Consider the following 26110-nt stretch of genomic DNA (forward strand, 5'->3'; position numbering starts at 1 on the left):
AGGTATTTTTTCACTGCAACCACGTCTGCCACTTCTGTAGTAATAATAATCCCTAATTACACTACACTTCGACAAAAATCGGACAGCTGCCTCTGCTCAAACACAACCACCACAACCACAACTGCTCTCCAATAATCATCGTTACCAGTTACACATGTAGTGCCAAATACTCATATATATATATATATATATATATATATATATATATATATATATATATATATATATATATATATATATACATATATATAATCTCTCATCTCATCAGCCGTTTGAGTGTCCACTGCAGGACCGGCCTATCTCAACCGAAGAGAGACGATACAGCCAATGTATCTCTATCAAGTGGCTTAGGCTGTCTGGTAGAGATTGTACGTAGGGTGAGAAGTGCTTGTAAGTGTATTGTAGTGTTGGAGTGGCTTTGGATGTGTATGTAGTCTGTGAACCAAGTGTAATCAGCCCGCGCAAGCCGACTGGGTGCAAGCATACTTTTATAGTATGTGACCCTGGTTAAACCACAGCACCCCTGATGTCCGCCAATGCAGTACGTGGGCAGAAGAACGCTCCCAAAGTTTATTACCCTGGCGGGGCGCGAACCCTCGTTCTTCAGTGTACGAAAACGCACACTTTACCACTGTACCACAGAGGCTCCATATATATATATATATATATATATATATATATATATATATATATATATATATATATATATATATATATATATATATATATATATATATATATATATATAGATCCTCTCTTCCATCCCTCTTTCCTTCCGTCCTCTTCTGTCGTTCCTTCATTCTTTCCTTGTCCTTCTGCCTACGGGTGACTTTACCCTCCCTCTTCAGTCTTTCTTTCCTTCATTCATTCTTTTTCCTTCTGCCTGTGGGTGACTCTACACTGAGTGACAAGCCAAATGGTTTCCTGTACACCAGGAAACCATTTACTAAGCTGGGTGGTAACCATATAACCAAATTTTGGCACCTGGTGGTTTAGTGGGTAATTATTGCGCTCCAGTCGGATTGAGCCGATGAAGGTTTATATCCAAGGGATGGTTGGGGTTGACTGCTCATGTAACGCCACTCAGGGATGAGTGAGGCTGGTCACTCTCATCTTAAATGTCGAGACCAACTGCCTAGCCCCGGGCTCCTACGCTCTTCGTGGGGCAATGTAGGATTGGATGATGGATATATATATATATATATATATATATATATATATATATATATATATATATATATATATATGGTGAGTAGTTACGGCTGTGGTTACTTTGACAGTGTAGATTATATACTGGCAATATCAATAATGCATTATATTACACAGTCACAATCACCAAAGCACAAATACACTCGAACCACACTTACTCAACCAAAAACACCACCACATCTACACCCGCACAATCATGTCACTACCATCTCTGCACCACCAATACAACTTCTTCTTTTTTCACAAGCCACAAAACCACAACTGCAACCCCCATGACAACCATTTTAAATCGCAAACCTTTATGCACCATCACTAACATATCCAGCTCATAATCACAATCATAACCATTCGCACTGCCACAACTACAACCATTACCAACACCACCTCAAAACATACACCCAAACTCACCATCCCAACTACAGTCACACCATCACCTCCACACCGGTCATCCACAATTACAGGTGCGGTATATATATATATATATATATATATATATATATATATATATATATATATATATATATATATATATATATATATATATATATATACTATTTTTTTTTTAACTGTACTATGCAAGGATTTGAATCCAAGACCATCTGTTGACAGTCATGCTACGTTCCGCTGCGTCACCATCAGGTAAAAGCTACCTCATCTTCCCACTAATTTGTGGCCAATATTTCCCCGGCCCCACTGTTGGCCTGAGGGGATTGAGGCAGCCCCCTGACACTTGGGCACGTAGAGGCTGTTAATCTCTGCCACAGCATATCCGCTGGTGGCTATGATTTGAGAAATCTCTAGTGCCACGGAAATAATAAGTTTCTCTTTCCAATCTAAATAGAAGGAAAAATAAACCATTTTATCAACTACTACATTCTGGTAGAGAGATGTCTTTTTCTCGAGGCACTACAGCTTTCTCCGATCATGAGAACACGGAACTGACCATTAAATGTTAATCGGAACAGCTTTTAGATGCAGGAACATCACTTGAAGCGGCCCGTTCGGTCACCTCATCGTAAGGTTTTTCGGACACAAAATATATCACTTTCGTAGGCTTCAGCGATGCAAAATATTATGACCTCCATGCTCCCGCATATATCCATTAATTTTTAACTATGGGCCAATCCTTCAGCTATATTATACGTGTGTGTGTGTGTGTGTGTGTGTGTGTGTGTGTGTGTGTGTGTGTGTGTGTGTGTAGCACACTTGGGTAACGTTACAATCTTCAGCCAGAGGACGTCAATTATATTTTATTGCTGCTGTCTCAGACGATTTTATTCCTCTTTGGATAGACTTTTCGAGCAAGTAAGACTTAAGTACAGCCTACATTAACCCATTCACTACCAGGCGCCTCTCCTCAACTAAGCACAATCGTCTGGTGGCAGCATGAATAGCTTACAAAAAATACGTTATGGTAGTTAAGTAGTTTGTTTACTTGTACTGAAAACATGTGCACCCCCAAACCCAACGTTGTGACGGAGAGAAGAGACAAGTAATCACCCCAATTAGGCTTTGTGATGAGGCGTGGCTAATTACAATACACCAATTATCCCTAACTACGTCCTCCCACGCCCTAATTAATTATAAACGGGCAAAAACAGTACCGGCAACCACAACTACCGGTATGCAATAACAACACCGCCCACCTCACCAGTTCAGCGCAACACCAGTGTCTATCACATGTGGACAAACGGCCACTTCGACATTACTTGGGTATATACTGTAGCGGTCGGCTGTGCCTACGCGGAGATTTACACACGTTCAGGTCGTGTTGTACTGGTCCTGAAGGGCAAGTGATCCGTAGGGCCGAGGAACATGCGGTTACCCTTTGTATAACAAGTACAAAAGACCCAGTGAGATGCGGGGATCTCAAGATCGTAATATGGTCCGTCGCTAAAGTACGGGGGTGAAGCATCCTGTGCTAAACATACTTAGGAAGTGGCTGATAGACTGAGGCTCTCCAAGAACACTATTGCACTTAAAAATCACATACGGGAAAAAAAAAAAAAAAAAAAAAAAAAAAAAAGACAGATCACTAACCTTCACATCTCCCATGACTCGATTCTGCAGATACCGATCATCTTTGAGATGAACCTACAATAAATGTTAGGCTACAGTCCAAGTTTATAATTTGTTTTTCTTAGTACTTCAGTGATAAACGCAACTACATATTCAAACAAGTACTTACAACGTTTTCCTTTTTTTTTTTTTTTTTTTTTTACAGTAAACACGAAACTAAGCTGTTAAATAAATCCAAGCTGTACCGACAACAACCAAATCAAAACCGTATTTATGCACGATCACACAACCTAATAAACTAAGATGATCCAATGCTTGGAATCTAAACTACTAACCAAAATATACAATACCTAAAAAACCTACACAAGAAACACGACAAATAACTACCACACACATTTCTACACAAATCCCAAAAATGATAAACAAATACAAAGCCAAACCACAACCACTAACTACGATATAACACGTCCCAATGTGATGTCATAATCCTAAATAACCATCGACCACAACTGAACACTAATTTCCACCAACAAAAACTACCAACCGTACCCAAGTAAATTCCAAGAAACGCAACCACCACTACAATCTCTGCAGGATGAAAAAAATGCAGCTATTACTAACATTACTAGGAAGACATACCAATTACACACTTACCATTAACATGCAACCATTCTTGAATCATCTAGCCGCTACGCCATCTTAAGTCCTACAACCACTACACTCTGCTCTGTTCAATTTAACTTGGCCTAGAACTGTATCTATCTTGAAGAAGGTGCTAGTCACGAAAGACGTGTTATGGAAAGGACGTAGAGTCCTGGTATGGTTTATTCTGCCACTAAGCTGCGGGAAAGAGGCTCGTTTTACCTAAGTTGGCCCAGAATACTGTCCTTTAGCAGTTTATTTTAGGTACATCAATGGCACAATAAGACAATGCAATGGCTCTACATCCTTTTCATAATTCTTTTTCGTGCCTAGCATAATATTCTAGTGTTAACAGCTAGTTAAAAATCAAAATTCTAGGTAGAGATGGCAATTTTAGTCCAAGTTGCAGTAAAACGAGTATACCTATATCCACATCAAAACAAAGACAGTCACTTCAACCATATATTTTTTTTGTTCTGTTCAAGCACGTCATGTATATTTCATTCTTGCTGTACCAGACGATTTTATAAAGATTACGGAAGATTTCTGAAGGAGCTGGATGTAACCTTCAATAACCTCTCCAGTACCAGGCCTTCTCAGATTTTAATACAATCATCTTCAGAAGGCAAGAACAAAGTAAACATCACGTCATTGGATTCAAGGAGTGAAAAAAAAAAAAATAAAATAGTACAGCCATAACAACCACTGCAACCATTACTACATACACACAAATAAAGTCATTACACCAGCAACAACAAACACATTTCCTAAACCAATCACATCATCCACTCCAGGGGAATACGGACACTGCTACAACCACCGCAAAAACAAACACAAGAGCCACTGCAAGAATTACATAACCACTCCAACAGAAGGCATACATCGCCACATCAACCACAATGACAGCCACAACCGCCAGTGCAAGAATACCCACTATACAACCCAAACCACCACCCGTCATATCAATCACCATCACAACCATCACATCACACAGCTTTTATCGCTTCATTCTACTGCTACCTTCAGACGACTTTATCTCGAGTGATTATCGGGCCAGGATTAGATACGCTTCATTAACCCGATCAGTAAGAATGATTACAGTTGGATAAAATCATCTGGGGAACATCAAAAAATAAATAAATACGTCATCTGACTGAAGGGGTTAACCCACTGCAATCACTGTAATCGAATACTATAGCATCCAACACTATAACCATAACCCTACTTACCGCTATCATTAACTATACCAATCTCAACACTACCACGATCACCACCACCACATGATCACCACCACCACCACCACAATCACAACTAAAGTCTTATCACCAGTACTACATTTACAACTACCCCTATGACTGACCACCACTCCTACTATCGAGAACACCATTTCAACCGTAACCCAACTACTGTATTACCACACTCAAAACTCTAACTACCACTATAACCAAAACCACTTCCACCAAAACCACCGACACTATACTGTATATCACAGCCCTAACCACTACTACAGCCATCACCATCACCACCACCACCACCACCACCACCACCACCACCACCACTACAAAACATCAAGCACCACCACCACCACCACCACTACAAAACATCAAGCACTATCACCACCACTAACAAAACATCAAGCACCACCACAACAACAACCACTACCACCATAAACCAATACCACCACCACCACCACCACCACCACCATCTTTATCAGTACAACACCAACCACCGTCACAACCCACAACCACAACCACCACTATCACATTCACCATGGCCCCAGCCGCAACCACCACTACCCCACTCACCACAGCCTCAACCCTGCGCGCGATGGTGTAGGACAGGGGGTGACTACTGGGTAACACGGAGAAGAGTGAAGTGTTTACATTCCTGCCACACCACAGTACACCCGCTCCCTCCCCGCCTACACACCCGCAAACACACTACACTACACCAAGGTCTTACCACATTACACTACACATTACATTTCATTACACTCCAGTAAAGTAAGCTACACTACACTACATTACAGTAAACTATATTATACCACTCAACACCATACCCATACCACTATGCAATACCATGGGCTTGCTGAACACTACATTCCTTTTCACTTCAGTTCACTGCACTCCACCACACCGCACTCACTCACACCACAAATTACATTACATCACACATTACACTACACAACACCACACCACAAGACATTTCCATTGCGCCACGTCTTATTTTTTTGGTGAACTTCGTTTACGTATGAGATAATCTTGCAAACCAATAGGATTCCTGTTATTTTGTTTTTTCGATGTAGTGATATGTATAGTCAACATCAGAAGTTCTAATATTTCACCTTTCTATTTTTCACTTTCATCTGCTGGATGGTATGCCTACGCTTAGTGAGGCTTGTTATGTTCCTCTGACCAAAGATGATTTTCTTTGATACAACAGCAAGGAAAGTGATAGATATGCCCTAAGTGTGAAGCAGACGTGGTGGAACTGTGAGCGGACTTGTGCGAGTATCCCTGACTGGCCTTCAATGAACTTCCAAACCTCACATCATAACCCACAACACAACTGTGCCATTAACTTTCACCACCACATAACATCCTTTAACTTAGTACCGTACAGAATACCACCGACCTATATTTCATTATGGAACGCTACTACACCACAAGCTACCTTACAATACGAAACCTCTAAACTTCGTGACACTGAACTTGGCTTTTGCATTTCAAACCATCAAAGCAGTCCAGCGGCCTACACAACTACATGACTACACCTCCTTATTGTGTACTGAACGATTCTGCACCACCTTTAACATACCACACATCACTGCAGTAACGCTTTAAGCCAGATGGACTCTTATTTTTTGCTACCTTTAGATGATCTTATTTACCTTGGGAGAGATTTTTCAAACTGGAATGGTTCGATATAGCCCTCACTAACAGTTTCACTATAGTTCCTTCTGATGTTAAATAAAATCATCTGGTGTGGGAATGAGTAAGAAAAAAAAAAAAAAAAACAGTAACGCCTATTCGAAATGAGGGAGTTAATACATCACTGAATTACACCATACCATCACCTCTCTGTCTCTGTCTCTGTCTCTCTCTCTCTCTCTCTCTCACACACACACACACACACACACACAATTTCCACATAGTATCCCTCGCCGTCGTGCAATATACCACACAACAATCCAGCTGTTATATTTTCAGACGCGGAAGCATCTCTGCGGCCAGGTCAGTCATGTTACTGTGGGTCATTCAAGCTTCAAGTACAAATATGAGCATGAGCATGATTCTATCGTTCGAGAAGGAAAGAGAAGTGCGGGAGGCAGGACACGCCGCTTGCAGAGGACTATCAGGGAACTTTTGCTGATGGTTGTATCTCTCAGGCTTTTCACTCGCAAACTGCTTCACTTTGGCGAAGTCCCATAAGGTCCCGCATCCATTTAGCACTTGTATACTTTTTCCAATACATGTAACAACTTTCTTCTGTACTAAACAAAGGAAAATTTATATCAAATACCTCGCTGTTGCACTATCTAAAGCCCCAGGTCCATTGCACTCTACCAAACTACCGCCATTACCACTATCTACCACCACCACTACCACTATCAACCACCACTACCACTATCTCGCAACACGTCACAACAAATTAATGAGGGTGTATGCGACAGAGTGTGGCTTGAGACGGTGGTGGCTGTGGTTGGCCAGATTGCGGAAGTAGTGTTTGCTTGGGTGGTACTTGACTCACTGGTGGTTGGTGTAGTGGTAGCTGTGGTGACGACTGGTGGGTGGTAACTGTGGTAACGGTGGTTGAAGGGTGGTAATAGTGGTGGTGGTGGTGGTTGGTGGGTGGCAACTGTGGCAATGGTGAATGGTGGGTGGTAATTGTGGTAGTGATGGTTGGTGGGGTGGGAGTTATGGTTGGTGGTGTAGCTGTTGAAGATGGTGAGTTAGCAGCTGTGGTGGTGGTGGTGGTGGTGGTGGTGGGGTAGTAGTTGTGGTGGTGGTTGGTGGGGTAGTAGTTGTAGTGGTGGTTGGTGGGGTAGTAGTTGTAGTGGTGGTTGGTGGGGTAGTAGTTGTGGTGGTGGTTGGTGGGGTAGTAGTTGTGGTGGTGGTTGGTGGGGTAGTAGTTGTGGTGGTGGTTGGTGGGGTAGTAGTTGTGGTGGTGGTTGGTGGGGTAGTAGTTGTGGTGGTGGTTGGTGGGGTAGTAGTTGTGGTGGTGGTTGGTGGGGTAGTAGTTGTGGTGGTGGTTGGTGGGGTAGTAGTTGTGGTGGTGGTTGGTGGGGTAGTTGTGGTGGTGGTTGGTGGGGTAGTAGTTGTGGTGGTGGTTGGTGGGGTAGTAGTTGTGGTGGTGGTTGGTGGGGTAGTAGTTGTGGTGGTGGTTGGTGGGGTAGCAGTTGTGGTGGTGGTTGGTGGGGTAGCAGTTGTGGTGGTGGTTGGTGGGGTAGCAGTTGCGGTGGTGGTTGGTGGGCTATAGTTGTGGTGGTGGTTGGTGGGGAAGTAGTTGTGGTGGTGGCTGGTGGGTTAGCAATTGTGGTGGTGATTGGTGGGGTAGCAGTTGTGGTGGTGGTTGGTGGGGTAGCAATTGTGGTGGTGGTTGGTGGGGTAGCAATTGTGGTGGTGGTTGGTGGGGTAGCAATTGTGGTGGTGGTTGGTGGGGTAGCAATTGTGGTGGTGGTTGGTGGGGTAGCAATTGTGGTGGTGGTTGGTGGGGTAGCAATTGTGGTGGTGGTTGGTGGGGTAGTAGTTGTGGTAGTGGTTGGTGGGGTAGTAGTTGTGGTGGTGGTTGGTGGGGTAGCAATTGTGGTGGTGGTTGGTGGGGAAGTAGTTGTGGTGGTGGTTGGTGGGGTAGCAGTTGTGGTGGTGGTTGGTGGGGTAGCATTTGTGGTGGTGGTTGGTGGGGTAGCAATTGTGGTGGTGGTTGGTGGGGTAGCAATTGTGGTGGTGGTTGGTGGGGTAGCAATTGTGGTGGTGGTTGGTGGGGTAGCAATTGTGGTGGTGGTTGGTGGGGTAGTAGTTGTGGTGGTGGTTGGTGGGGTAGTAGTTGTGGTGGTGGTTGGTGGGGTAGCAATTGTGGTGGTGGTTGGTGGGGAAGTAGTTGTGGTGGTGGTTGGTGGGGTAGCAGTTGTGGTGGTGGTTGGTGGGGTAGCAGTTGTGGTGGTGGTTGGTGGGGTAGCAGTTGTGGTGGTGGTTGGTGGGGTAGTAGTTGTGGTGGTGGTTGGTGGGGTAGCAGTTGTGGTGGTGGTTGGTGGGGTAGTAGTTGTGGTGGTGATTGGTGGGGTAGTAGTTGAGGTGGTGATTGGTGGGGAAGTAGTTGTGGTGGCGGTTGGTGGTGTAGTTGTGGTGGCGGTTGGTGGTGTAGTTGTGGTGGCGGTTGGTGGAGTAGTTGTGGTGGCGGTTGGTGGTGTAGTTGTGGTGGCGGTTGGTGTAGTTGTGGTGGCGGTTGGTGGTGTAGTTGTGGTGGCGGTTGGTGGTGTAGTTGTGGTGGCGGTTGGTGGTGTAGTTGTGGTGGTGATTGGTGGGGATGTAGCTGTGGTGGTGATTGGTGGGGATGTAGCTGTGGTGGTGATTGGTGGGGATGTAGCTGTGGTGGTGATTGGTGGGGATGTAGCTGTGGTGGTGGTTGGTGGGGTAGTAGTTGTAGTGGTTGGTAAGATGCTTAGCTATGTTGGTGGTGTTAGTGGATGGTGTGATGAAGGCAGGTTTGACAGTGACTGGCGTGATGGTGGTGGTAGTGGCTGATGTGGTGGTAGTGGTAATGATTGGCAAGATGGTAGTGGTGTGGTGGTGGTAGTGGTAGTGACTGGCAAGACTGCAGTGGTGTTGAAGTGGGAGTTGTAGTGACTGGTGTGATTGCTTTAGTGGTTGGTGCAATGAGACTGGAACTGAAATGAACCGAATTGTTTAGGGGTAGTGGTAATAATGACTGGCGCTGTGGTAGTGATTGACGTGGTTGTGGCAGCGGTTGGTGTGGTGGTGGTGGTAGTGACTGACGTGGTGGTGGGCGTGGATGGCGGGATGGTGACTGTGGAGATGACGAAAATGGAGTACGATGGTGAGATGGTGTGCGTGGCGGCAGAGGTCTGAAAGATGAGCATTTCTGTATTGACACTGGCAGCCGAAGAGACCTGTAGTAAGAGATGAAGGTAGTGTGATGGTACGGCAGTTGTGGCAGTTCTCGGTGGCTGGTTAACACCTGAAGCCGAACTAATGATTACACTCTTGGTACGGTAATCTCACGCAAAGACCACTGTCGTAACCACATACGGTAGAAGAAATAAAGGACTAGGAGGACAGAAGTTACATTTTATGCCACTTGTGCCAGGAGTCAAAAAAAGGGAGTTAGAGTAGTAGAAGGGAACTTATTAGCCATTAAAAAGTACAATAAATGGAGCATGCAAGATAGGCACTAAAATGAAAGTGCCGTGCAGGACAACTCTTCCACTGTTGTTGGCTCACTCACCTATTATTCTGGTAACCTAACGAAGCGTTAGAAAATTACATCTAAAGAGCTATTTAAATTTCACATCCCACATTTATGCTATGAAGGTCTGGAGAAGCAACAGCAAAATAAAGAGGTTAAACTCAACTGACTGGAAGGAAGAAGGGCAACATAATGGCATAACATGGTGAAATCGTGTAAGTTGTGGTGCCAGCCGTAACATCCAAGGCAGCCACGCACTGGAACATACTACAGACAGGACAGGAAGTGCTGAATTACAACATACCAAATGGCAGGACCGACTTGACTCTCTCAGGATCCTGTGACTCATTCTCAGCTCAATAAAATCGTCTAACGTTAGCTGGGATGGAATAATACAACTGATCCGACCAATACAGAGTTAATGGTGAAAGTATTAATGTTTAAAGTCTCCTATGACTCATTCAGTTGAACACAATCGTCTGGCGATAGCTGGAATACAACACCAGAATTGCCCAGACCATGCAAGGGTTACAATGCTCAGGCGAATGGTCCGTCTGGGTGCAGTTAGAAGCAACAGAAATTACTGCCACGGGAGGTTCTCTTAAAACTTCGGCTCTGCTAAAATTACTCCTGCAAACTGTGTCCTGGGGTGCAGTTAGAGACAATACAAATCACTATCAGCTCATTCTGGGGCCTGATTGATACTTGTTTGGAGGTGTTTAGGAAGGGGGAATTGCCTAGTTCCTGACCAAAGTACTTTACCTGACAAGCAGCTCATCACAGGGTTATTTGTGGTAAGGCATGATCTTCATCTGTAAAGTTCTGTGCCCTTCCAACATGAAGGGTGTCTAAGGGATATGAGAGAGAGAGAGAGAGAGAGAGAGAGAGAGAGAGAGAGAGAGAGAGAGAGAGAGAGAGAGAGAAGAGGGGAAAGGGAGTGGTCTCAGAAAAAAAATAAAAAAATAATAATAATAATCCCTAGTAAAGTACACAGCGATGATAGTTCCAGAGTCAGTGTTCATGCTGTGGTGGTGGTGGAAGTGGTATTGTGCGATGGCGGTAGTTGTGGTGGTAATGTTGGTAGCGTGTTGCCCTCCTACGGTACACTGAGCACAAGAATCACCCTTATTATCAGCCCTGGGGGACTCTGTGTGTGTGTGTGTGTGTGTGTGTGTGTGTGTGTGTGTGTGTGTGTGTGTGTGTGTGTGTGTGTGTGTGTGTGTGTACCTATAATGTATAATATGCAATTATGTATGTAGAGTATATAATCCTGTAAAAGCAACGCATATGTATTTCTAAGTATGTATGTGCAAACCATTCAGTCTCAACCTCATTCGACCCCTTACCTCTTCCTTTCATTCCCACTTTAACGAATGTCTTTATCCTACTTTCCTCCCCCTCTTAAAACTACTTAAAATTCTCTCTCTCTTCTCTTTCCAGGTTTCCAATCATTTCCCATATCATCCTTCCTTCTGCTTCATCCTTTTCCTTCTATATTTTCTTCATTTCATTTTCTCCTCGCATCTCTTCTATTTTTCACATTCTTGTTCTGTATCTAATTTACTCTCCCATCCTACTCACCCCCTCTTTCCATTTTCTGTTTCTCTCTCTCTCTCTCTCCCCCCTCCCCCCCCCACACAAACCTTTTCTCTCTCCCACGTCGGAGGGAAATCATCTTTACTCCATCAGCTTAATAATTACCAGTTTCCGTGGAGAGAGGGAGAGATGAGGAGGAGGGGACGGGAAGATTGGAGAGAAGTGATGGATATTATATTGAAGAAAAGAGAGAACAGGGAGAATGGAAGGGAGAATGAGACGGGTGCAATAAAGGCAGAAGGGGAAAGGGTGGGATGCAAGAAGGGAGGGGAGAGGAGGGGGGGGTAAGAACAAGAGAATGAGAACTGGGACAAGGAGAGAAAAATTTGGAGGAAAGTAAGAAAGAAGAAGGCAGAAGACAGCCGGGAGACTGGGGAGGGAAAAAGAATGAACACGGAAGGGAAACCAGGTGGAGGAAAGGGGAAAAAAAAAAAAAATAGGAGAGAGGACTGAAGGCATGGATGAACGGAGGGAAGGAGAAGGAGAGGTAGGAGGGTGGAGGGAGTACAAAGGACTACAAAGGTAAGCAAACAGCAACAGACCTGCTGGTCCTTTCGTGGCTGTCTGGTATCGGGATGATTATACCTAACAAAATTAATCTACCAGCTAAAGACAAGGATAGAAAAGCGGGAAGGGGGAGACAATATGAGAGGAGGGGAGATAAGAAGACGAACAAGGTATACAGTGAAGAGGATGGAAGAGGAAGACACAAGAGGAGAGAGAAAGGACAAAGAGAGAAGCACAGAGAAGGAAGGATGTAGCAGAAATAATGAGAAGAGGGAGGAGGCGGCGGCAAGAAGAAAGGGATGGAGGGGAGGCGGAAAAGGGGGAGGAAAAACAGGAAGGAGGGGGAAAGGAAGGGGAAGAAAATTACGGCAGAGATGAAAGGGGAAGGGAACCGGAGGGAGACGGGAGACAAGGAAAGGAAGGGAGGGGAGAGAATGGAAGGAAAGGGGGGGACAGAGGAAGGAAGGAGAGGGATAAAAGGGAAGGACAATAATGGAGGACAGATAAGGAGGCAGTCGGACGAAAGTTGAAGGATAGAGAGGAGAGGCGAAGGAGGGAGAATGGAGAAGGGGAAGGAGGGAGAGTGGAGAAGGGGAAGGAGGGAGAGTGGGGAAGGGGAAGGAGGGAGAGTGGGGAAGGGGAAGGAGGGAGAGTGGGGAAGGGGAAGGACCGAAAAGAGAGAGGGGAAGGGGAAGGACCGAGAAGAGAGAGGGGAAGGAGGGAGAGGAAAAAAAGGGGAGCACAGAGAGACGAGAGCGGTAGGAGGGGCAAGAGAGAGAAGGGAAAGACAGTATGAAGATGAAAAGAGTAATGACGGACAAAAGGGGGTGACATTGAGGAGAAGCGGCGAGAGGGATTAAAAAAGGGAGGAAAGGGTAGAATATGATTTCGACGAATGAAAACACATGGAATATCAGAGACAGGAATAAAAAGGGCAGGTGGAAGGAAAAAGATGACATGTGAAAAGAACAGGAGTGTTGGGATGAGAGGATACGAGACAAAAATGGCAGAGAAGAGAGGAGGAAGAGGCAGAACAATGGGTTGCACTAAAAGGAGGAAAATACGCGCGCGCGCGCGCACACACACACACACACACACACACACACACACACACACACACTCTCTCTCTCTCTCTCTCTCTCTCACTGCATACATACATACATAAACATACAGACATTGCAGACCCAACCTATGTCAGGCGGCTACTTTTGTGAAGAAAGTAAACAGCCAGAAAAGTTTCAAAAACTCCGTTATCAAAACCATGTGAACCTAGTGAAACAGTGAGTGATCACAGACGCAACGAGTACCCAACAGACAGACAGACAAGCGAGTATAGAGACAGAGGTTAACTTTACCATAATATTGGCTTGAAAAATAAAAAAAGTTGGAATCATTATTCACGACAATTCTTAGGTAATTACGAGTAAGCGATATACGGTGTGCTCGTTTGTGTGCGTTCAGGGTATGTGTGTGGTGTGGGAATGGCTTTGTTTACGTTTCAAGTAAAGGCGATGCCTCTTGTTTCCTGGTGGTGCATTATGGTCAGTAAGACGATGTGCAGTGTCTCGGTTGTGCGTTATTTTCCCGCTTTCTTCCAATTTCATCTTTCCTTGGCGCATGATGGATTTGTTTTTACTTACCTGATCAAAGCCCCAGAAGCGGTCGCGTTTATCCTTGCATTTTACTATCTGTTTGCGACTTCTAGATTTTATTTGGTATTAGCACCGTGACACGTGAGTTAAGGTTAGTCGGAAGGATACCAAAGTTAGGCCTGAATGACGCCGTGGTTAGAGCTGAAGGTTGCAGCATTCAGACAGGCTAGGTCAGGCTGGTTAAATCTGGTTTGGGTGGCTTTTTAAACCAAACTTATCCCACTTAATTTAGGTACAAAAAAGGGAAATTTAGGTTATTATTATTATTATTATTATTATCAATATCATTATTATACTATTATTATTAATAATTATTATTTTGGTTTTCGATGCTTTGAATGACTGTTACCTTAAATACAATCTCAACAACATTTGCCTGTTAGATGGGGAGTTGGGGATAAGACTGCGACAGACTTCGTTAGATTCGTTTGTCACACAACCTAAAAAACCACAAGAAAAATAACTTCATTTTCAAACTGCCGAGTTAGGCCCATAGTAAAGTAAAATTCTTCCAAGTTTGATAGATATAGATAGACTGCGACTAACAGACAAACAGACACTCAGATAAATAAATATACAGATAAAGCAAGCAAACAGACTGATAGACATACGGTAGATAGAGAGATAAATCAAACAGATTAAACAGATAGATTGGTTAGAGCAAATAAACAGATGGACAAAGACTGGCAAATACACAGATGGACAGATACATATGTAAATGACAGCATAAAACACACACACACACACACACACACACACACATCCAGTGGAGATACAGTACATTACTTACCTGGATATTATGCCATGGCGGTCGCAGGTGTGGTGACGTGGCGGCTTTAATTAGCTACCTGTGGGAAAGAGACCAGTAATTAATTCTCTGACGGTCATCAGAAATAAGGTTAGCTGGGTAATTAGCCATAAATATTTGACTATACCGTATGTCACAGGATTCCCCCCTGCCTCTCTCTTCCTCCGTCCGTCCGTCCGTTCCCCCCTGCCTCTCCTTCCGTCCGTCCATCCGTCTGTCCCTCCCTTTCTCCCTCCCCCCCTCCTCTCTCTCTCTCTCTCTCTCTCTCTCTCTCTCTCTCGGGAAGCAAGCAGTTAATTCAAAAGGGGATATTAAGGTACGGTTAGTCAGGTACTTAGACAAATACTATACTACAGTATTAATCTTACAATCATTACATCTCACGGAACATCTTCAGCTAATCAGTCATAAATTACTGCTATCTTTAATCATATGCACTCATTACCAAAGCACTATAATAAAGCAGCATTACTACTATCACCATATCCCTTATCATCAACCATACAGATTAATTCATTACTATTTTCGTCGTCTGGTATCACAGTACTTTTTAACGATCCAATCTTGGGTCGCCAACTACCACCATCACAACCAAAAGTCATTACTATCATTATCACAATCACACTCAAATCATCACTACCATCATCACAATCACCAATACTGCCACTAACCTCATACCCATTTACGTTCCACAACTGTCGTCACTACACAAACGCATCATCATCACCACCACAACCAAAAGCTGACCTCTTAGCTACGGTGACTACATGTTTTAATTCAAGTTATCGCCACTCGCTATTTATCAGTTCTTAAGAGACCCTGCAATGATGGGGTTAAAAAGTCTCTCAACTCATTCACTACGATGGCGTATTTTTTTCTTCCTTCGCCAAACACTCGTACAAAAAGCCTCCATTAATACCTTTTCTTATCCTACTCTGAACACTGTCGCCAAATGAAAGCAGGCATTAAAAAAAAAGAAAAAAAAAAAAAAAAAAAAAAAGTCATCAGCTACAATTACGAAACCATCAATCTCATGGTCAACGCAACTCTAGTAATCTATGCCGCGTAGTCAGATGACCTGATTTAGCTGAATGAGTCATAGCCTGAGAGTTAATGTTACCATCTTCACACCCAGCAATATTACTAAGCAAAAACATACCATTACCACACTAGCCCCCTAACAATCACCCACATAAACAGCTCACCACAACGAACAGCACTAGTCATCATTACAATCATAACACACTGGTTCATTAACTCCTATAGCCATGACCCAGATAAGATTCACCCGCTAAATTATATTGCGGTGGGGAAGGGGGACAAGGTTTATAAGGACAGGATGGGGAGATGAGGGGGAAAGAAAAGGGAATAAAAAGGGGAGGAGTACAAGAGGATGGGAAGGGAAAGGAGATAAGGGGATGTGGACAGGTTGGAGACAAAAATGGAGATTAGGAAGGTATGGCTGTGGGAAGGAGGCAAGCAAGGGAAGAGGAAAGAGGTGAAGTTGTGGGAAAGAGTGAGAAGAAATGAAAAGGGTATGGGAAGGGAAGGTAGAGAGGGGGAGGAGAAGGAGAGAGAGGGGGAAGGGGAAAAACTGTCGGAGAAAACGAGATTGAAAAATAAGGTGAAATGGGGGTGGAGAGAGAGAGGGAAGCGGAGGAACTGTAGGAAAAAGAAGAGCAAAGAAAAGGGGATGAGAAGGGGAGGTACAGAGGGGGAGGAGGAGGAAAGAGAGGGGGAAGGGGAAAAACTGTCGGAGAAGAGGAGATTGAAAAATAAAGTGAAATGGGGGTGGAAAGAGGGAGGGAAGAACTGTAGGAAAGAGTAGGGGTGTATGTGATGAAGGGGACTAAAATGATGAAGAGGATGTTATGGAGAGAGGAAGTGAAAGGGGAAGAGGGTTTTGGGAAGGCAGAGGAGATATGAGGAAGAGGGCAAATGACGGAAAATTATATAATGAAGAGGCTAGGTGGAACGACAGGGTAATGTGGAAGAGGAGGGGAATTAAAGACAGGTGTGAGTGATGAGGACTGAAGGAGAAGGAAATAGATGAAAGGAGGTATTAGCAGAACTGGAAGGGTGGAAGGATTTCAAAAGGAAAGAGTTAGGAAAAATGGGTTGGAGAGAAGACAGGTGTAAAGAAAAAGAGAATTAACAATGACAGTATTAAGGAAACCATGGAAATAAAAATAAAACCTCAGGGATCCATATAAACCAGCTCAATGTAACAGAGGGGACCACAAACAAAAAGAACTTGTTATTTTCAGAAAACAACCTAAGACAACGCACACGACACCCCAGTCCGAACAAAGGCAATGTGGTAGAACAATGGGATTTAATGATATGCAACATTCCAGGGAGGTGGTCGGGTGGTGTATGGAAGTAGTGTTACCAGGTACGGTTACATCTCACCCTTACCTCACCCTACCTTGTCGAGAAATCTAATCTAATTTCATCTCTCTCTCTCTCTCTAATTGACTCATCTTCCTCCCTCTTCCTTACTTCCCTTGTTCTCTTCTATTCCTCCTTAAGCATTCCCCTCCCTCTCCCACCCTCATTGACACCCCACCTTCCTTCTTCACCCTAACTCCTCTCTCTCATCCAAGTCTGATCCCGTGTCTTTCCCCCTTCCTTACTTTATCTCTCAAACTAACTAGTTGTCTTACATCCCTCCCTTGTCATAGTTTCATGCTTTCTCTCCCTCTCTTACACTAACAGACCTATCACCATCGTTATCATCCCTCTCTCTTTCTTACCCCTTTGCCCCATCCTGACCTCTAGGCCTCATCCTAACCTACACCTTCACCCTGCTCCCCTCATCCTACCCTAACCACTTCCCCTCCCCTTCATACTCATCCTACCCGACCCCCTCACCGTGCACCCCTTTAACATACCTTACCCTACTACTTCCCCTCCCCCTCCCCCTCGCCCAAACCAACGTCACAGCACCCTACCCTATCCTAATTCCTCACCCTACCCAGGCAATCCCTTTCATTAACTCATCCAACCCTATTCCTTCTTCCTACCTTAACCACTTAATTTCTGGTTAAGCACGATCACTTCTAAATAATATATTTCTGAAACATAATATCCTACAGTATAAAACACGACGGTCGTAACTGCAGAACATCAATATGCTCCCTGTTTTGACGAGATGTGCAAACTTTGTAGTGATTAGTTTAGAAAAATTATTTCCTTTCATTCTTTCCTATGAAATTTCCATGGCTGTCTTTCTCATTACTTTCTGCCGGCTTCGGCTGGAAGGTATGGTGGATGAGGAGGAGCCTTTCTGTTTTCTTTCCCTTGTCTTGACCCACTGAGTTGCTACGTCAGTTACAACCTATCTTATAACAAATGACCTCGAAAGAATCAATAGTCTGTTGCTAGCTCTCCTTTGTACACTTCCCCTTCCCCTTCCAAACCTCATCCTACTACCTCATTCTGCACCCCTCATCCCTCCCCAAACCCCTCAACCTGTCCTCTCCTCTCACCCTGCACCCTAACCCTAACCCCAAGACCCTGGAGACACCGACAGCGGCACCACCATCAGTACTGTAGATTTTCTCAGACAATATATTTCAAGACCGTCTCGTCTTCCCCAGAATGGGCTCCAGTTTCGCTCACAAGGAGGGTTACGTAGCTCTAATTGAACTATTCTCTTCTTGTTCCTCTGTCTTCCTGTGTCTCTCTCCGTCTGTCTGTTTGCCTCTCTCTCTCTCTCTCTCGTCTGCTGGGTACACGGACAATTTTTTTTTTTCCTTACTAAGTCTACAGCGACCTTCAAACATAAGTGAATCACCAACCCACACCGAACCCCTTCACCAGGATGACAAATCAGTACTCTGTTCTCGCTGTCGCCTGTCCACATCACAATCTGGAAGGGACCACTCGTACCCAGAAGAATAAAAACTGTCACCATCAACCACTTCAACCCGAGGACCTTATTGTTAGTCTTACGAGCAGACAGGGTGATTCAACTGGGGGATGACCGTTTGAAATGGAGGGGTTATAGGTAATCTTCATCATTCCCTCTAATACAGGTGGTCTTTCCTAGGTTGAATTAAATCATCTAAGGGTAGCAAGAATAAATTAATATGAAAGATTTAACTCCTTTAGAATGATGAGGGCTTTTCTGTTTCCGTGTTACCAACTGGCTACTTTATTTAGCTACGGAATGCTTCTGCGCAGTTTCAAGATTAATACTGTTACTACGACGACGTCCTTGGTATTTCGGACTTGCTCCTACCAGACAGTTTTACTCGGCTCGGGAGGGAAGCGTCGAACTGGAGGTCAGACACAGCCTTCATTACCCCCAATAATAAAAAAGGTCTGTCCTACGCTGAATAAAATCATCTGGAGGTAACAAAACTATGCCTGCCTCATACGTCATGTGAGTCACTGGACATGCAGAGGAGACTGATATATAGTATGCTCAGTGAAAGGAGGGGTGCAGTACAGGGTCCGTCACCTCTACAATCCGATTACTTTTTTGTTTTAGTATATTTTCCTATCTACTGACAAGTATATTCAAATTTGGAGGGACTTTTCGAACTGGAGAGATTAAATATAACCTTCACTTGCCAGATGTAACCTTCACTTACCCCATCACTACCCAGTGTCTACACAATACTGAATAAAATCGTCTGGAGGTAGTAACAATAAATTAACACCTGCCACTAGGCTAAAATAATTAACCTTTAGAATCCGATGACATTTTTCTAACACTAACTCCAGGTGATAATGTTAATTTTCGAGAAACCACTTGTCCTGACAATTATAACAGTCTCCACTGACCCCTATACAACTTGATTTCCTTCCCTAGGCTAAATGCAGTCGTTCAAAAGTAGCAAGAATTTAACTTTAAATACGTCTCCCTCCCTATCCCCCTGAATGGATTATGGTGGACTGCTGGGGTAGATCACATAAAGCCTGCATTCCACCGGGTTCATGTTCGAATGAGCCTGGTTGCAGCTACTACTAGGAAGAGAAGTCTCCATAGCAGTTTAATATTATCAGAAATAAGTATGTTTTTCATGTTTTTCACTTTTAAAAAACTCAAACCGATGACGTTAATTTTGTAACCTTCTGATAATTTGTTTATCATTAAGAAATTAACCAATATGTATATCAGCAACACATCTCATTCCTTCCTTAACCCTTTCCTCCCTATCTCCATTCTTCCACAATTCCACCTTTCCTCTTCTGGCCTCCCATACTCTCCACATCTGCTTGTCTTCATATCCCCATTCTTCGGCTTGTTTTTCTCCTTTCTTCCCTCCACATCTAGCTACAATACCTCCTCCGTTCTTCCACGTCTCCTTTCCTTCTCTGGCCTCTCCTCTCGTCTCAACCACATACCCGCAGCGACCACCATCACCTCCTCCCTTCCTACCTACCTTCCTTCTCCACCTCTCTCTCCCCCTTCCATCTCTGACCGACGCGTCTCTCTCTCTCTCTCTCTCTCTCTCTCTCTCTCTCTCTCTCTCTCTCTCTCACACACACACACACACACACACACACACACACACACACACACACACACACACACACACACACACATTTTTTCTTAACACGTTTATCCATTTTTTTAGCTCATTCCCTCTTTGTTCATGTTACTCCAGTTTCCTTTTATCCTAGCTTCCTCTCTAACTTATCTTTATCTCCATCCTCCCTTTCTCGCCGTCTCCCTCACCTTTTCTTTCTCCCTGAGCTCCTCTTAATATTATCTCCTTTCACTCCATTTCATCTCTGCTTCCTGTTATACCATACTCCCGTCTTTGCATTAAATTTTCCTGTTTATTCCGTCTTAATTCTCCTTATTTCCATCCGAACCCTCTTCTTTTCCTTACTTCTCTCTTTATACACTTCGTCCTTCGTCCTCTCCTCATTTGCATTCCCCTCTTTTCATCCCTCAATTTTCCCATCCCTTCTCCATTTCTCTATTTCCTCTCTCGTCAACTCTTTCTCATTCTTCCCTTCTCATCACTCCTCTTTTCCTTCCTTGCCAAGCTATTTCCGTACAACACTTCCTTAACCTTTCTTCTATTTTCCTTCCATGTCTAATTTCTCCCGTTCCCCCATTCCCATCGTCCGTCCACTCTATTTTTCCTCCTCCTCTCCTTTCATCGTTTCTCTCTAATTCTGCCACACCCAGTCCATTCCAGCCCCCTCCCTTCCTCCCTCTACCTCCCCACCACCCATCTCGTGTGTGTGTGTGTGTGTGTGTGTGTGTGTGTGTGTGTGTGTGTGTGTGTGTGTGTGTGTGTGTGTGTGTGTGTGTGTGTGTGTGTGTGTGTGTGTGTGTGTGTGTGTGTGTGTGTGTGTGTGTGTGTGTGTGTGTGTGTGTGTGTTCATGTACGTGTGACAGCGGTGAGTCATGCCCGCCGCTGACCCACTCACACTTTCACTTACGCACACACGCACACAAACATCTGCTCTCCACACACTCACACATACACATTGCGTCACGCATGCAAACACACATGTATATTACACGATACTTATAAAGATAAAACACACACACACACACACACACCGTGCGTAACCTAACTGACAATCTATACAGTATTATACACTCGCACCCAACCTGCGGTTCAAACACACACACACACACACACACACACACACACACACACACACACACACACACACACACACACACACACACACACACACACACATACACACACACACACACACACACCTGCATAAATATTTATAAACTAATACAAAAGGAAACTTACGTCATGTTAAAAACACATGTACAAGAAACAGCTGTGTTGTAACTCATCACGGGTGTGGTGAAGATGACGATGGTGAAAGAGGCGGTTGCAGAGTTGGTGGTGGTGAACATAATGATAAAGTTAGCGGTGGGAGTGACGACCGTGACGAGTGTGATGAGTCGGTGACAAAGCTGCTGCTGCTGTTGCTGCTGCTGCTGATGATGATGATGTTGACCAGTAATGAAACGGAAGAGCTGAAGGTTTGACAAATGCTACGATGCTGGTGGTGGTGGTGGTGGTGGTAGTACTGACAGTGGTGAGTGACAGAGGTGGTGGTGATGATGGACAGTAGTGATATTAAAAGATGGAGCTGGTACTGGTGACGATCGATGTTATTACGATAATGGTGGAGATGATGATGATAATGACATGTGGTCGACTTGGTGGTGGTGGTGGTGCCCTATTCAGTTATAACGACGGTGCATGGTGGAAGTGTCATGATGACAGTGATGACAGAATTGGCAATGATGATGGTGGTGATTGTAGCCTATGAATTATGATGAAGATAGTGATGGTGGTGGTGGAAGTATCTATAATCATGATGGTGGTAATGTTGATGGTGAAGATAAAACATAGTACAGTTACTGAGTGACTGTAAATACTATTTTGCTGTAATAACGATAATGAGGATGATGACCTTGAAGTTTTGGTATTAGGATAGTGGTTACAGTAATGATAGTGAAAGTGATGGTGATAACAGTTTTAAGAATATGAATAGTAATGATTAACGGTGCACGTACTGATCGTGGTGATAGTAATAGTGATAGTAATGTTTAATGTTCACAGAAGAAATAATAAACAGGAAGCAACAGCCCTTTCCTCTCTTCCATCTTTCCTTCCTTCCTCCTCCTTCTGTCTGCAGGTGACTCTACACTAAGTGACGAGCCAAACGGCTTCCTATACACCTGGAAACCATTTCCTACGCTGGGTGGTAACAAATTAACGAAATTATGGAGCCTGGTGGTATAGTGGGTAATTAAGGCACTCCAATCGAACTGACTCGATGCAGGTTTATATCCAAGGGGAGGTTGGGGTTTATTGCTTACGTAATGCCACTCAGGGATGAGTGAGGCTGGTCACTCCCATCTTAAATGTCAAGACCAACTTGCCTAGCCCCGGGCTCCTACGCTCCTCATGGGGCAACACTGGATTAGATGATGAAAGAAATGAATGAACATTACGTGGTGACGATAATGATCGCTGGTGATAACGACAGTAATGATAAATGTCAATGATGCTTTGCACTGATGGTGATGATGATGAAAATATGTCTGGTTATTATAGTGGTAATGAGAAGAGTTAAATAAAAATGTACCAGAAGTTTAATAATGCTAATAACAACATCAACAATAATAATAACAGAACAACAGCAGCAGCAGCAGCAGCAGCACCAGCAGCAACAACAACAACAACAACAACAACAACAATAATAATACAAAAATAATAATAATGTTCGCTATCCCACTACCGACAGATATACCGGTGGTAACAGTAACAGAGGTTAGGGGCAAATACAGTAATGTCAGCAGTGGGAGTAAAAACAGTTAACAGTACCAGCGGAGGCTCTGGATGAGATTATCAAGGAAGACAGCATAAGAACAGTAGTGGTTAGGGATGGCAGTAGTTAGGAATTAGGAAGCGGAAGTGACGGTCATGGTACCGATATAAGAACAGCGGCATCGGTAGCTTGGGATAGTAGGGAATATTAAATTGACGTGTTGATAGAATGGTGACAGTAGAAGATGTATACCAATGCTGGATTAAGCATGTGGGAGACCCGGGGCCCGCTTGGAAGGGAGGCCCCCTTTCCAACTCCCCCAATGGCATACACCACAGACTGGTAACCTAAATCCTAATATATAAATAGGACACTTTTAGTTAGGAAATACTGAACGGAGACTATTCATCCAATGCTGTAATATGTAATGCATAAACACGAAATGAAATGAACACAAGTTGCTCTGGTGGGAGGCCCCCTCTTGGTGGGTGGCCCAGGGCCCGGGCCCCTTGGGCCCCCCCCTTAATCCGGCGGTGATGTATACTATATAATGGTAGTTCAGAATGGTAGCAGTCAGGGATAATGAAACTGAAGGATTAGTGACATTATAAGGAAGTCTCTTGATTTCAGAGCCAAGAACTGTTTACATGCAAGAAGTATGTACATCCACGTATGGAAAAATATTCATCCAGATGAAGTAATATCGGATCCAAGTCGGGCCAAAAATGTCTTAGCCTCTGCAGATAACTTCTCTACATGCAAGAGTGAAAGAAAAAGGATACTGGAAATATCAGAATGGCGGTGTAGTACAATGAGTTGACAGTTATGAGAGGGAGTGATGATGAGGCGGTGGTTGTGCAGTTACAAGTGGTACTCTAGTGACTGTTATGGTGTGTTAATGTCACTTATTATTATCACACAAACACACACACACACACACAAACCGTTACACTTCAGTCCGTCTCTCTCTCTCTCTCTCTCTGATACCACACGTACAAAAACCACGTCATTATAACACAATAGAAATAACGCTGACTTCACATCTAATGGTGGCCTTTGACTGGAATTTAAGTGGTATTGGAGACATCAAGGCGAGACGAGGCAGGGCGGGGAGGGGCGGGGCGGGGGTGGGTGGAGAGAAGGCGGGAGAGGTTGGGGGTGATGGTAGGAGAGGTGGGGAGGGGAACTGGAGGAGAAGTGAGATAGGGAGGGGAAGGGTGCAGAAGTGAGGGTGAGGTTTGTTGGGGGAAGAGGGATGAGGAGAGGGAATATGATCTGTGTGGTGGGGTGAGGGAAGAGTGGGAAAACAAGGGGTTGTGCGGTGAGGGAATGTGGTTTGTGAGGTGAAGGGGAGGGGTTTGTGAAGTGAGGGGGAAGAGGTTTATGAGGTGAAGGGGGGAGAGGTTTGTGAAGTGAAGGGGAAGAGGTTTGTGGGGTGAAAGGGGAAGAGGTTTGTGGGGTGAAAGGGGGAGAGATTTGTGGGGTAAGTTTGTGGGGTGAGAGGGGAGAAGTTTATGGGGTGAAGAGGAAAGGGTCTGTAGGGTTAGGGGAAAGGGGACTGCAGGATGAGGGGGAAGAAGCCTGAAAGGTGGGGGGAAGAAGGTTGTGAGGTGAGGGGGAGGGGAAAGTGAGGCATGGAAAGACGGGACGGGGGTGATAAATGAAGTGGGGAGAGAAGTGTGCTGTGTGGGGAGACGAAGTTGTTGGGGTTACTGGGGCGAGGGGTGAGAGGTGGAAGGTTGGGGTGTAAGAAGAGATTGAGAGGGGTTGAGTAAGAATGGAGGGGTGGGGGGGGGCAGATAGAGACGGGGAGTGTAGATGAGGGGCTGGAGGAGTAAAGTGGGGAAGGGAGCGGAGGGAAGGGAAAGGGAGGGGAGGTACAGGGACAGGGTAGTGCGGGGTAAGGACGGGTGGGATGGGGAGGAATGGAGTGAGAGACGGGGTGTGCTGGACTGAACACCAGGCAGTACACAACAGCTGTCATGGAGATATTGCACACCACCACCAATGCACTACTTACTCCACTATTTTATTGTATCGTAACCAGTACTGAACAGTTTTTAAGAGTCTTTAAAATTCAATTATTACTCTGATTTACAGCTCTCGCTTCTACAGAGAATTATTAACCAGTGGCCAAAATTTACTGTTTACTTTTATCTTCCCGTAATCTGCACTGAAAAAAAACAAAAAACAAAAAGGACTAAGCAACGTTTCACTGTACGAGTATTACACCCATTTCTAACGAAAAAGAAACTGGCAACTAAATTTCTCCATTTTATTTTCTCAACCTAATCTATGGGGCGCGCGCGCGCGCACTAATACCCGTACCAAGATATATGAACCTTCGCCAAACTCGTTTCTGTTCTATTTTCTCCTACGTCAACTTCCAGTGATAAATGTATAAATAATGCCTAAAATCCAATTAAGGCTTCACTTTATTGTCCGCCACTTCTACCAAGAATTAGGAACAGGTAGCCCGATTTCAGTATTTATTTATTCGGTCGTAAACATGCTTACCTGGAGATTCGAGTCCAGATACTTATCCAGTTGATTAATAAACGGCAAATATTATCGTTATCTGCAATTTTAGAGGGCAATTTGTTCCATGTGTGATGATGGAGGGGCAGTGGTTTAGGATGGAGGGTGTGGGGGGTGGAAAAGGAAAAGCAGAGAAAGGAGAGAAGAGAGTTTAGAAGAAAGGAATGAGAAAAGAAGAGGGAACATGACAGGAGGTAGAGACAGATAATACAGGTTTCAGAGATTAATTTATTCCATATGTGATTAAGGGGAGGCCAGTGGTTTAGAATGAAGGGCATGGAGACTTGGAGAGGAAACGCAGAAGAAGAAGTGAAGGGAACAGAAGACAGGAAAGGCAGAAAAGGACAAAGGTTAGTTAGAGTTAGGGGAAACTACAGATTTCAAAAGGAATAAAATCCGTATGTGATTAGGGAGAGGCTGTGTGTGTGTGTGT

The 26110-nt window shown here is 44.3% G+C and overlaps 1 protein-coding gene across 1 annotated transcript in view; it reads right to left on the reverse strand.

Annotated features, from left to right (window-relative positions):
• Ack-like (activated Cdc42 kinase-like) overlaps positions 1-26110 on the reverse strand; it is a 441226-nt gene that overhangs the window by 309684 nt on the left and 105432 nt on the right. The window contains exon 4 of the mRNA XM_080283506.1: positions 14842-14899. The gene's annotated coding sequence lies outside the window, so the exon portion shown is untranslated. The remainder of the gene's footprint in view (positions 1-14841; positions 14900-26110) is intronic.

The sequence above is a fragment of the Coenobita brevimanus genome, chromosome 97 (assembly GCF_032717465.1).
Source record: "Coenobita brevimanus isolate Jiangsu-jjx chromosome 97, ASM3271746v2, whole genome shotgun sequence".
In the NCBI taxonomy this organism is placed as follows: Eukaryota; Metazoa; Arthropoda; class Malacostraca; order Decapoda; family Coenobitidae; genus Coenobita; species Coenobita brevimanus.